Genomic DNA, 14317 nt, shown 5'->3' on the forward strand with positions numbered 1-14317 from the left:
AGAGATTTCACATGACTTTTAATCAAGAATGTACAGATTTTTACATGTACATTCCTCCCACGGGCAGTTCAAAACCAGAATATCTCATAGATCTCCAATATGCTAGCTGGAGCTCACGTTTCTCACTGAACAACAGAAAGTAGGAAAGTGGTAGCTCTGTAAGAGGAAATGAAAGAGAAGGAGGCATTACAGCTGTTCATTTGTTATGATGTGTTGAGTGTTTATTATAAAATTGGTTAAGACTACACTTCATCACTTCAAGCTACACTTTTTATTACATTTATTCTAAAAATTAGGCACTTTAGTTTACTTAAATTTAGAATTTATTATTTGAATAGTTATTATTTATTATCCCTCCAGTTTGATGTGAAAACTGACTGAAATATTATTTGATTTGACAGTCCGTTGTTGACTAAAAACATGTGTTGATACAACTATAGGTTATAGTACTGAATGATAACGCAAGTTCGTCGTTTTGATGTTCCGGACCTTTGCTTCAGGAAATTTTCTCTAACTAGACCTCTTTGAAATCTAATTGAATACCCCTGGAATAGACAAAAACAACAACACAGAACAGTAGATACTGACTGACTTAAGTTAGCAAGTGGTAGTTATTTTTTGCCTGAGATTTAGGTTGTCATGAGTCTTTTTCTGGGGGGGGTTAATTGAGATTGAGCAATTAATACAGTCCCGTTTTTGTTTCTGTTTTGTATTAATGTTATGTAACACTGTGAAATGGTGAGTTTTTTGAGATTTCTCTCTTTCATTCAACAATATTCCACAGAAACAACCAGGAAACACTAGTTTGTGACAGAGAAAAGCTTGTTACTGTGAACCTCCAGCGGGGCAAGAATACAGCTTTTGGCTGACCTGCCTGAGAAACTATAAAGACCACAGAGGTACAGATGGCAAGAAAACCAGTCAGAGAACAAGGAATATTCCCTGAGGAATAAGCTGGACAAATTCAGACTTTACACCAGAACCTGCTACGAGTACCACGAGTTATATGTTCGCTTTTACAGAAACTTTGTTGAATCTGGTATTTCTAGCTCACTCATGAAGTTGGATAGCTTTTCCCTGGAATGTTCTGTATTCTGTTAGGAGTCCTGAGCCAGGTAAGACAAGAAGGGGTGGACTATGTGTCCATACCAATCAGAAGTGGTGTGGACAATTATACCACACGAGAGACTATCTGTAACCTGGACATTGAGCTATCATGATTGAGTCTAAGGCTGTTAAGCCTAAATATCAACCTAAAGTAAAATATTCTGAAAATATCCCTTATCCCTACACAATACCCTTCAAGACGCACATTAAAATTGACAAATGAGCTATGAAGTCCTTATGTTCTGGAGTAAAATAAATTTTGTGGTTATTTACTGGTTTTGGTTTTAAGAAATGTAATAAAATACAAATATTCTCCATACCTTGAATGTTTGCCGTTTTACAGTTTATTTAAATTGGACAAACTAGCATTAGCTGATTTGAAGCATTACAACAGCAGAAATAAAAAAGCTGCATTAATATACCTTGCTGCAAGAAAAACATCTTGATGTAAGGCTTGTCTTAACCCTAACCCTTCCATGAAATTATTTTGGAACAGCAATTAAATCTTTTTTTCAATGACTATTCTTTTAAGCTTAGTCCCTTTTGAGAGCTCGATCCAGTCTGATCCAGATCTGATTCTACTTCAACAAATTTGTCAATTTGCATTTACTGATGGACAGACACGTGTCACACACCAATACATTACCAATACGCCATGTTTATTCATTTTTTCTCTTGCATGCTTAGCAAACCATCCATCCATCGTCAACCGCTTATCCTGCATACAGGGTCGCGGGGGGCTGGAGCCAATCCCAGCTGACATCGGGCATAAGGCAGGGTACACCCTGGACAGGTTGCCAGTCCATCGCAGGGCCACAGGACAAACAACCACTCACGTTCACACCTAAGGACAATTCTAGAGACACCAGTTAACCTAGCCTGCATGTCTTTGGATGGTGGGAGGAAGCCGGAGCACCCGGAGAGAACCCACGCAGACATGGGGAAAACATGCAAACTCCACACAGAAAGGGGTTTGAACCCACAACCTTCTTGCTGTGAAGCGACATGTGCTAACCACTGCGCCGCCCTGCTTAGCAAACCACAATCTGCAAATATAAAACCCAAAAAATTCAATTCAAGGATTTAAAAATAATTAAGACAACTGTCAAAGAACTGACAGCAAGACTCATTCCTACAATGACAAAACCGCTGCCTAATGAGATGCATCACTCCCCCAAGTTGTGTCAAAATGGACTATATTTTCTTTTCTTTCAGAAAATTGATTACAGATTTTGTTTTTTTAGTCAATCTTTACAAAAAGACAACTAGCCTGGCTTCTTGACTGTTTTTATGTTGATTGGTGGGCAGGATTCCTGACAAACTCTTAAATTAAATTAAAAGAAATACCCTAAGATTACACTTACAGTGAAGCTTTAAACTTAATTTGTCATGTTAAAATGTCAAAAGTATTTTGTTGTCATTGTGTTTGGCTTCACAAAGCAGCCTTTCATCTATTTGTTAAGAGACAGGTTGCCAAAGCCACAAGCCTGTCTCTTTGAGTGTTCAGGCGTGACTTAGCCTGGACATCTCAACAACGCCCCGCTGTGACCTCAATGAATAATTTAGTTAAGTATTTTAACTAAATTAAGCTTGATTGCTACTGTGAGAGCACACATTTCCCACATTCCCCCACTTAATGATTATTTTCATTATCGGTTCATCGGCTGATTATTTTTTCATAATCGACTGACTGTCTAGTTTGTAAAAATTCTAAAAATAGAGAGAAATGTTGTCACAAAGTTATACTTTCACAATGCTTGTTTTGTCTAATCAACAGTCCAAACCTTATAATTATTACAAATAAAATAAAGTGATTAAAAAGGGAAAATTAAGTACCATGAAAGAACCATGAAATGATCAAAAATAGCTGACAATAAATTATTTACCTGTTATTTTGTAAACTTTATAAAATGTTTTGTGTGCAAAAATCTTAATTTGTGAAGTAATTAAAGCTCTCAAATAATTGTAGCATCTCAAAAACTCCTCTGTGGCACAAAGCAACATTGGCGCAGAAGAGACAGCTAGTGATAGTGGAATAAAAAGTACAATATTTCCCTCAGAAATGTAATGAAGTAAAGGGTAGAAAGTGGCATGAACAGAAAAGACTCAAGTAAAGCACATCACGTGTACCTAAGTATGGTACTTGTACAGTAATAATATTTCCACCACCGCCTGTGAAGGGTACACTCTAACACAACTGAGTATTTCTCCCAACAGTTCCTCCCCCTGTGTATGCTAGTTTTACTACTGGAAGTAGTGGTAATACAGTTACAGCCAAGGCATCACTTTGTTTTGAAAAGTGGTGGGGACATAAGGGCTCAGATTAGGGCCATGATGATACACTTGTGTCACAAGACCTGACAAACAAGATGAGAACATTTTTAACACTATTTTGAAGAAATATGAAATGCTGAAATATATGAGTGGGGGTATGGGGGTCCTCCCCCAGAAGATTTTAAGCATTAAAAACTTAATTTCCTGCATTCTGGAAACATTTTCTGCTCCAATTTAGGGTGGAAATGTCTTCATTTATAAAAAGAGAAACAAAAAATTCAGCTGGCAGGTGACAATTCATAAATAGAAAAATACAGTAGAATATAATGCAGTAATCAAGCAGCCTGTTACTTTGTTGGACAATGCACTTTTTTTTTTCTTCTATATTTAAATAGCTTTGCATGTTTTCTTGTTATGCAAATAAACCTTTCTCAAAGCATTTTCATTAATTTAACATTTCTTGGTGCAAGCTATTTTTCAGACCATTTTTAATAAATACTTTCAAAAAGTCATGGGGACAAAATCAGCCTGGTTAAAATGTGGTGGGGACATGTCCCCAGTGTAAATGACACATATGGTTACAACTACTCTTACTCTCCAGTAAACAGGCTTTTCTTTTAGAAACTGCTTTTGAATTTCAGTAGTCTCCTATATATTGCTTACCTTAACAAGCACTGCTGTTTAGGTTTGCTGCCAAGTATTACCCTCTTTATAGAGCTTTTTGTAAGACTCCTTTCATGGCAGAGTCTCTGTTCCTCCTGCTTGAGCAACGTGCAGGATCTTTTAATCTGTCTTCAGCGATCAGGGAGAGGGCCTGTCCTCTATATTTCATGTGCTTCACATTTGGTTAGCCATCATTAAAGCTCAACTTTTCACACTGGCTGTTTGACAATCTGGTGCAGGCTGTACAGGTATTGGAGGAGGAGTTGTTCCCCACCCCACCCTTCATCCTTTCTCTGTCTCTCTCTCCTCTCTCTCTCTCTCTCTGCTGCAGTAAGCTCAAGACAGATGGAGCGGTACATGACAAAACAGCCTAATTAAGAGAGTGGTGCACCTCTGAATTCCCACACGTGGAAACCCTCTCCAGTACCGTGACTGAACATGTTGGCAGCGAGGAAAGAAGAAAAACATTGTTCAATTAGCATCATCCATCTTTGTCCTCGAAGTGCTAGGCTTTTACTACTACCTGGAAGCCTCGCAAAAGAGCGTGTAACAAATAGGCCATTAAAATGTGCCGTTTCTATCGCCTGCAGTATACGCTGAATGAAAACATGAAAATAAATGAAAAATAATGAGCTACACGGTTTAATACATTTACGAGTTGAAGATGATATACACATGGATCAAAAAGTTGTTAGACCTGCACGCCAAGGTCCCCGCTGAAGTTATACGGCTTATTTGTGGGCAGCTTGGGGAAAAAAATACAGCTCCTGTACTTTAATTAATGAATTAAACAGCTGCTCACTTTGACTTCACGAGATGTAATATGCACCTTCGTCTTTGCTGCTGAAATACAGTATGAGTGTAGAGGTGTAACGATCTGTAACGAGCAACTAATCATGCCAAATATGTGATTGTCCAGCTTCTGCAAATGTGCTGCTTTTCCTTGCATTATAGTAATTTGGATATCTCCGTGGTTGGACTTTTGGCCAGACAAACGAAGCAGCCTGAAGATGTCCCCATTGGCTCTTGAATATTGAGATAAATATCTTATATGCCAAATGATTAATCAGTTAATTGAGAAAATATTTGTCAGCATAATCGTTAATGAAAATAGTAACTAGCTGCAGACCTACACAAGTATGCAATCAATAAAAAAGTTAAAAAAAAGTTTTATATTATTATATTTTATATTTTGTATAGGAAGCATTTTGCTTAAGTTGAACCCAATAACCTAATAATATCTTCTGTGTTTATATTTAAGGGTTTGCTGTCTCCAGTTAAGAAAGAGCTTCATCTGTATTACCCTCACAGCACTAATATCTGAGATGTTGTAAAGAAGCGCTCTATGCAATGCTGCATAAAACTTATTTTATTAGATATTGTATGTATTTTGTATTATGCCCTGTACTGTATGCATTAGCAACTAATGGCTGTGTCTACTAAGAAAAAACTTCTTCCTCAAATATAGTAGTAATATAGTAGTTTCATCGAGTAGTACCATAGAAAAAAAACTCTAAGCAGCTGTTTTGTAAAGCAACTGGTCGAATAAAATGTACCATTAAAAACATGATTTTGCCAGACTACATAGCAACTAATAATATAATAACCGTGGGATGATAATTTGTCACAAAGTGATATGTCTTATTGTAACAATTAAGAGTCGTTAGACACTGTACATCTATAAGTATTATAAAAATCATATTAGGAGTTGAAATATGATAATATTAGCTTCAGTGTCACATTGTGTCTCTGTGCCTTACATGTGGGAAGACTTTGCTTAAGCACAAAGCTGTCAGTCACTGTCAGTAATGCTGTTGCTGCTAGAATAAATGTGAAAGGGTTGCAGAGAATTACAGGAATTGTTTCACTTTTGTCCTTGAGTGTGGCTATAAAGACAGGGGATAGTGTGTTTTTGTGCAGAGGTACTCACTGCAGGCCAGGGTAAGCTGCACCATGCTGATACCTTTACACATACTGTATATCACTTTAACAGATGCTTCTTAGTCGAGGTGTATGTGTGAAATGTATTGCAAGAGCTGTAATGAAGCCCGACAAAGTATCTGGTCAAAGCAGTCGTTCTGAATTATACATCTGTTAAAACCTGATGAGGATGAAAGCCTGGCCTGTGCTTTAATATTGTCATTGTTGCAGATATGAGGGGCAAATATCAGGACATTTTTTTTAGAAGAAGCTCATTTCATATTGTTTCCTCATTCTAAAAAACCCCCCATCAAATAGCACAATATATTTTGGGATGAAGCTTTTATGTGACATAGTTTTTCAGCTATTGTTTCCCATCTGGTTTTGTTCTGCATTAGAAATGTAAATGTAAATGCTCCGTACTTGTATAGCGCCTTTCTAGTCTTTTCGACCACTCAAAGCGCTTTTACACTACATCTGCATTCACCAGTCATACACATTCATACACTGAGCCTAAGTGCTCAAACGGAAACTAGCATTCACACTCATTCATACACTGGCGGAACAGCCGCCAGGGGCAAATCAGGGTTCAGTATCTTGCCCAAGGACACTTCGACACGCAACCAGGGGGAGCCAGATTGAACCACCAACCTTCCGATTAACGGCCAACCCGCTCTACCTCCTGAGCCACAGCCGCCCATTAGCAACACAAATGTGTGAGGATGCATTTGTTATGTTGTATGCACAACATAAAACAACACATTTAACCTGTTTAAACGTCACTTTTGAATGTATATTGTCTAACACACATCTAGCTTCACCATTTGTGCTTTTCTGGCTTTTGTCTGTCAGTGTTGCTGTCCCCACGATGCGATTTCCCTGCACTTTATATCCACATCTGAGCTAGTGTCTATAGCCACAAGGAGTTGGTATATTATCCAAAACGTCCTGAAAGCCGTAAGAGATTTATTCGAGCTGGGGAATTCAGACACAGATTGATAATGCAGAAATACGTTGTAATGTATTTAGTATTTTAATGAGAAATTGCAGAAATGCATTTTGTAAGTTATAGCTACTACCAGGTGTATTTTAACTTTCTAACTTCATTGAACCATGGAATCCATTATTGCCTGTAAATCTCACAAAAGGTCAGGCTGTGTGTTTTTGTATGTTTGGTTTGCTATAACTGCAGATGAAGTGTATATTAAATGACTGTAATACATGATGTCCAGTTGTCCTTTTCCCTGAGGTTTGCAATTAAATATGTATAGTTATTTTAGGATGTGTCTATTTTTTTAAATGCACAAACTAAATGTTTACTGTTGTTAGCATTTAGTAATTTGAATGCCAAACAAGCACCTGGGTCAGTAGTTATACGATCCATTACAATTCATGGTAGCCATGGTAGAAACACTTATAATACAACACATGTCAGTGTTCTCTGTGTGGTCACATGTTTGAGAGCAATATGTTGAGGTAAACGTTTTGGAGGCTTAAACATACTACTCAACTGAGAATGCCAAAGTGTTCCAGATGTCTCAATATTCAAACTCACACAGGCTGTGTAAAGTGAGACTTCTGCAAGACTAAATACTGTACATATGAGCTGTTTCCATGGAGATGCGTCAACATTTGCTGCAAGACCTGAATGAGGAGAGGCAAGATGCCAAAGCTAAGCCTCCTACACCTGAGTTTTGTTTTTTTTCCTTCCATATCTATCATCAGCAGTGATATATTTTCGTATATTGCCTGAAACTACAGGAAGAGGGCAGGCTCAAAAAGGGGCAGGCTTACGCTCATAGACTCACAGAGGGACACTGTGCATCTGACCTAAGATCATTATCCTTATTTTAGACCCAAGTTGCTGCTCTTCTTTTGAATGTTGTACATTTACAATATGTGGACAGATCTATACGTATATACAAACTACATAAAATACATAAACCCTAAAGGGTAAGTCACAGCTAGAGGACCTTATCTGTTGTGTTAATCAATGTTGTGTGGGAGGCTTTACAGGCTGCTACACAGTGAGCAGTGATGGACCATAAGCTCCCTATTTGGCGTTTTCTTCCACTGAAGGGTGTAGAGAAGAGACTGTGGCTGTGTCCAGGGTGTGTGGCATCACTGCAACATCAGCCAGTGTCTGCATGCCGAGGAGAGAGCAGCAGTAGTGGGAGGGAGTGGGTGGATATATCAAAAGGTGAAATGTCTCTGCTGCAAAGCTACATCCAATTGAATATGATTTTGTCTCAGTTGCAAGGTCTAACACTCTTTCCACTTATATAATGTGCACTGCTGTCCCCGTGTATATGAGCAAAAACATTAAATTTCTGTTGTATCTGCAGTAATGCGATAATACCTTTATTATCTACAAGGTGCTTTGGTTATTTCATGCGAGTAAATATTCATTTTGCTACTCAGGTTATTGCCAGGTCATGAGAACATATCTGGTCATCTAAACAGATTAGGTTTACCACTGGACTCAACCCCTGAAAAGACAAGCATTATGTTTCTAGTTTGATTGGAGTACACAGAAGAACTGGGCATTATGCTTGAAACAAAGTAGTTTGTGCTACATGTTGTCCAACATCTAAAAGCGAAAGTGTTTACAGCTGTTCTGCACACTGACACTGCGGGTGACAAGCCTGTCATCGTAGAGAGGGGGGGAGACAAAATGGAAATAATGGCGCACACTTTCAGACACTTTCTTTCCTCGAAGGCATTTATGGTGTGATGGAATTTGTTGATGGAAGAATAAAACATGAGAAAGAAGATCAAAGCGTGGCTAGTATAAGATCTCCACACACCAATCAAGCCGTTTACATGTCCGGCTTCTAACGGAGTACTCTAACTAGCATCCAGGTTTCTCAAAAGCAGGAAATGGCTTTTACACGCCCAACACATTAGCCAGGGTATTCCAAAAACCTGATCATAACGTACATGTAAACATACTCTATATGTCATTCTTGCTGGAATATTCAGTTTCAGTCATCTGGCTACATTAGTTCAGTCTTCAAGATGGTCAGTGTCCATACACTCTAAATTTATTTCAGTTTTAAATGTCATTGAGTGGCTATATAAATGCGGGCCTCCTATCCAGTGCGTGCTGGGATATGATCTAGACTCCTGTGACCCTGACTGAGCATTATTGTTTTGTCAAAAAAACAAGGTGGTGCTGAATGCTTTCATGATGTCCTTTTTGCAGGTTGTTGTAGTCATGGGCAACACACCTCGGGTATACAGGAATATTTTGTTAATTAGGTTTATTTATGGCAGTGGTTCTCAAACTTTTTCTCGTCAAGGATCCCTAAACTGACCGAAATTAGACCACTGACCCCCCTTTTGATAAGATTTTGTTCCAGGATCGCCCATATGATAGGATTTTGGCTTTTAGATGATTTATTCCAGAAACTGTATGAAATCCATGACCAAAATAATCATTCATTCGGTCACTATGTCACTTATGCATAGACTTATAACGGAAATAAATGATTCCCCTTTTTGCTGGGGACCCCCTGGAACCCCCTCACGGACCTCTGGGGTCCCCGGACCCCACTTTCAGAACCACTGATTTATGGGAACAGGGAGGCCAAAATCACAGGCTATGAAAAGAACATATAAAAAGCTTATCTTGAACGAGACCTTAAATGGAGTGGGGCAACAGCAGTGTAAAACTGATGATACAAAGAGAAACATTTAGAGCAATGTTGCTGGGCAATGTTGCCGTCAGTGGTAATGGCTAAAGATTACTATCGTAATCTCCCCGCCCCGCTGCTATCCGTTCAAAACATAGCCAACCTTGCCACCATCAACATTGCCTAGCAACATTGCTCAAAAAGTTGCCCTATGTTAATACTACACAGCACATGTGTTTCACTGTGGTGAATTATTTTTACAATATTAAGGTGGTTGGCTTGTTACCCTAAAGCTCCCTTTACATTTCCATTTTTAAGGTTGGTTTATCACCAGCTTTGTTTTTTATTCTGATTAAGCTATCAATAATACTTGATCTTGTATTGATTGCACTTTTTGTTAACTCTTACTTCCTTCCCTAGGTATTTACCCCATTGATGTGATATGTACTATGAGCTCTTACTAGTATTTATTGCTGCTCTTACTAGTATGTATTGTCAGTTGTAGATCTGTATTTGATGCTCTGTTGATGTTTGTATGTTGTTCCTCAAATATAAGTCGCTTTGGATAAAAGCATCTGCCAAATGAGTAAATGTAAATGTACTTGCAGATGAGATACAATAACCTCTAGGCCAGTGCTTACTTTACTCAATACATATTCAACATAAAATTTATTTTCTTGGTTCTAGTATCTAAGACTGTAAGAGACTGAGGATGATAGAAGCTGCCAGCCCCCGCTCATGATATTTCTATCAGCTCCCTGCTAGTGTCATTGTAAACCTTTAGACAGTTTGAATGTGAATCATCTCACAACTCTATAACTGACCTGATTTGAAGATGTGGAAGTGGGTGGTGGCTTGTTTTTCTCACCGAACATCTGAGTACAGGACTAGGGAGCAACCTGGGCGAGTAATAACGAATGATTAAGAACGGATGTTTTTGCTCAACACTGATCGATAAATTATCTCAAGGATGTTATTTTTCAACAGTGTGATTCATGTTCTACAGTTTGGCTGCCTGTTGCTCAGTTCTTCCCCGTGGCATTAGCTAGCTGTGCATTGGTGTGGAGGAGGAAGGCCTAATTTATTCCAAGTTATGCAACCATCTTGGGAAATGCTGGCCAGGCGCTGACTGTAGCATAGCGGCAGAGCTTTAACTTAGCAGCCAGCACTGAACTGGTTTCCCAGAGAGCAAGCAGAGAGGCTTTCCCCCTCTCTCTCTCTTTTTTCGCTTCCGCACAAGCCCTAATCTCTCCCACCTTAGTGTATGGCATCTTTGTTGTGAAAAAAAAAAAAGGTTTCACAGGCTGCATCAGGTGCTGACAGAAGCACATTTAAGGTAGAGAGGAAACAGCCTGTTGATCATGCACCACAATAGCTGTTGCATAAGCTGTGATACAGGAAAGCCCTTTATCTTTCATGGAATTGCAATGTGAGGTCTTACAGAGGGAGCATTTGCATTCAACCTATTGTCCTATTGAAGAAAAAGAAAAATCAATCTTGGCAACTAAAAGCATTTTCCTTTACTATGTTTGCATACTACAGCATATATTGTCACTTTAATAAAAAGGTTTTGTAAAATCTTTCTTTTTTGCTTACAATATATCAACTTACACATTTTGATTTACAGTCACACCATGGCTGTAATCTTCTCAACTGTAAATGTAATCTTCTGAAATGTTCCCTTCAGCCTAGAATGGAAACAAGCTTGCTTTTCTCAAAAGTCTTTCAGGAACTGAATTCTCTCCCCTCCGAGGTCCATCAATCTCTCCTGCTCCACATGTCCTCTTTTTTTCCTTTGCTTCTGGTTTTAGCTCTCTCCTCATACTGCAAGTTAATCAGATTATATTGTCAGTAGATGCCAGTGCTCTCATGAATAACATTTTTAACCTATATTTATCTGAGCACAACTGCTCTCTTCCACAAATGCCCTGCTCTGCATTCACACACCTGGGAGCTGCCAAGTACAACAATCTGTTGGCCGCTGAGCAGTTTGGGGTTAGTTAGTTGCTCAAAGGCACCTCAGTTGTGGTAGTGGCACACTTATTGTTCCAGGGTTTGAACCGGCATTCCTGCAGAAGATGTGCAGATTAGTCTAGTCCAAGTAAACTCATGGAGTTTTGCTGGTGACCAGGCTTCAGCACTCCATTGCTGACTGAAACGGGTACTATTGTAGAACCGGAAGTAAGAGTTGTGTGGCCACAAGGAAATCTGTTCAAATAAGCACTTGAAATACTTGATGGTTCACCTCAGGCGGATGAGCTGGAGGCTAAAGGTGCTCCATGGTTGCATCAGCTCATAGTAAGGAGAGTGGGTGGTATTGTCCAAGATAGAGCTGAGGAACTCATCCTCCCCTGTGCTACTGCCTGCAGGGTATCCAGACTCAGCCCTATGACACAGCTTTTTTTTTAACCTGTTTGCTGAGCCTGCTGGCATCCCCTTCCTTGATGTCACCTCCCCCGCACACAGAGAACAGTGCATCGGCCACTATGTATTAGTAGAAGTTGCAGAGCAGTCTGTTGCAAATATTGGATGACACAAGCCTCCTCGGGCAGACACTCAGTGTGTGTTGTCATACCAGACCGAGTTGTTATAAGATATGAACTCCCATAACTCGACTGCACCACCTTCACATCCTCACTACGGATTAGTGGCAGGTGTCACTGGCCTCCTGCTCTGCCGAGGACATCTGCTGCAGGCTACTTCACTTCACTAACATTTAATGTGAAGAGTTGCGTTCAATACAGTTTAAAGTGGCTTGATATGATCTTGAGTTTAAATAACATTTTATGGTGCACAATTTTGTTCTACACTGCAGAGATTTTAAAACTGCTGAGGAGCTGTCAGATCCATTCTGGCACATTCACATTCACCCACATTCACATGTTTCTCTAAATTTATTGGGTGCTATTAGTACAGTATATGGATCCTTTGTCTGGTTTGTGCCTTTAGTTTGAGTTTAGCACCTGTAAAAGTATTATAATAATATAATAATAATAATATTTAGCTACCTTCACTTTGCCATATAAATTAAGTACACACATACAACCAACCCTCAGATTTTGTTTTGAAAGTTAGTAAAAGAAACCTAAATGTAATTTCTTTTGTTAACCTTGGCATTAGCAAAGCTTAGTAAGCTAAGCTGTTTTTGAAAATCTTGTTCATGAGGCAATTTAAAAATAAAAAAAATCATTGTTTTACCAATGCTATACTAAAGACAAGACATAAAGTAATAAGTATTTTTGCAACAGTAACTCTGCAGTGGCTAGTATCTGTGGACCTAAGGAGCAGTAATGCTATAGTAATGATAGACTGCTGCCATAATCTACCTTTTCATAAAGTGAAAACATTTTACCAACTTCTTGGTAATTTATTTTCTTCCTTCTGTCTCTCTCTTGAAAATGATTTATGTCAAATTGACTCTACTTTAAATGAATTGGTTGATAGCTAAAGAGACCAATCTGGGTTGAAGGATTAGTCTCTAAACAGCTGATAATTGGGTAATCAAACCACCTCAAGAGAGTGTATGTAATCAGAATGCTGTGGTGACTGTAGAGAGAAAATGCAGATCAGGCTGACAGACACTATTCTGTGGGAGAAAACTGATGTTTTGTGTCTTCTGAATGTGTACTTTGGATTCCATAATATTCATGTTGGCACATAGCAATATGTGATTGCTGAATTTGTCTGATTCTTGCTGGTATAAACAGAGGATTTACATTATTATCTGTACAATATAGTGCAAAAACCATGGCCTCAAAACTTACCACACCATCACTTTTGAAAGTTTCCAAAAGTTGAACACAAAAGGGTGATACTGTATTTATTTCAGTATTATTGTATTGGTGGATTATATTAGGCGTTTTAAGATGCAGGACTCAGACTGAATTTAATCTGGCGCCGTGCAGTGTACAGGGGGGAGAGAGGATAAATCAACGGCCGTGGGATGTTCTGACGAATTATTGACACATCAGAAATTTTAGTCGACCTTGTCAGTGTTTTTTTCTCATTGCGCCTGTGCAAAGTGGCAGAGCGTCTGAAAGTGCCATGACAACACGACGCTAGCTATCAAGTTAACAAACTATATAGTTAAAGGTTGTTAGCTTACCTCCAATTCTCTTTGCAAAATGGACGCTCCATACTGTCCACATCTTCCTTTCTCTAAACAACTTTCGGCACACAGGATGGCTCAGATGATCAAGGCAGCATTTATGCCTTGTTACCATCATTGCTAGTAAACAAACTTCTACCTGCCTCTGAGGTTTCAAACAAATCTTTATTGACAATTGTCAAAAACCACAATGGGCCGGTAGGGGTGATGATCAGTTTTATTTTCTATTTACACGTATAGTGAGAGCACATACAAAGTAAACGTTGGCTTTACGTCACTTTTACTCACACAGTACGAGTTGGAAATAAACAACATTTCTAAAATCATTATCTGCTTAAGACAGATCAAGGGACATGATTCATGCATGGAAAAGTTTCTCATACCGGAGGGGACACTAATTACAGATTAATTAATTTGAGCTATTTGTTACACTAGTGGAACCAGTTATACCGTGATGGTGTTGGTCGTTTGGCCTAAGCAGATACAATATAGATATAAGACCTGATTAAGCTGCTGAGAACTGTATCTGCTCTTTGCCTGGGGTGAGATCAAGATTAAAGTTTAAAGCAGTGGTCGGCAATAGGCAGCCCGCAGGCCAGAACTGGCGCGC

General features: G+C 38.9%; 1 protein-coding gene and 1 long non-coding RNA gene across 6 annotated transcripts in view; one reads left to right on the forward strand and one right to left on the reverse strand.

The window, feature by feature from the left end:
* LOC123978149 overlaps positions 1–13896 on the reverse strand; it is a 17354-nt gene extending 3458 nt beyond the window's left edge. The window contains exons 1-4 of one of the 5 annotated variants that reach the window (XR_006826887.1): positions 13705–13896; positions 11547–11668; positions 11211–11423; positions 10440–10498 (exon numbers count right to left, since the gene is read on the reverse strand). This is a non-coding gene — a long non-coding RNA (uncharacterized LOC123978149). Of the gene's footprint in view, positions 1–10439; positions 10499–10966; positions 11071–11096; positions 11424–11546; positions 11669–13704 lie in introns of those variants that run through there. The other 4 variants (XR_006826888.1, XR_006826886.1, XR_006826885.1 and 1 more) reach the window with 4 other exon arrangements.
* The window catches only part of LOC123978147 (disks large-associated protein 2-like), a 101153-nt gene that overhangs the window by 37059 nt on the left and 49777 nt on the right, over positions 1–14317 (forward strand). The window lies entirely within an intron of this gene.

The sequence above is a fragment of the Micropterus dolomieu genome, linkage group LG10 (genome assembly GCF_021292245.1).
Source record: "Micropterus dolomieu isolate WLL.071019.BEF.003 ecotype Adirondacks linkage group LG10, ASM2129224v1, whole genome shotgun sequence".
In the NCBI taxonomy this organism is placed as follows: Eukaryota; Metazoa; Chordata; class Actinopteri; order Centrarchiformes; family Centrarchidae; genus Micropterus; species Micropterus dolomieu.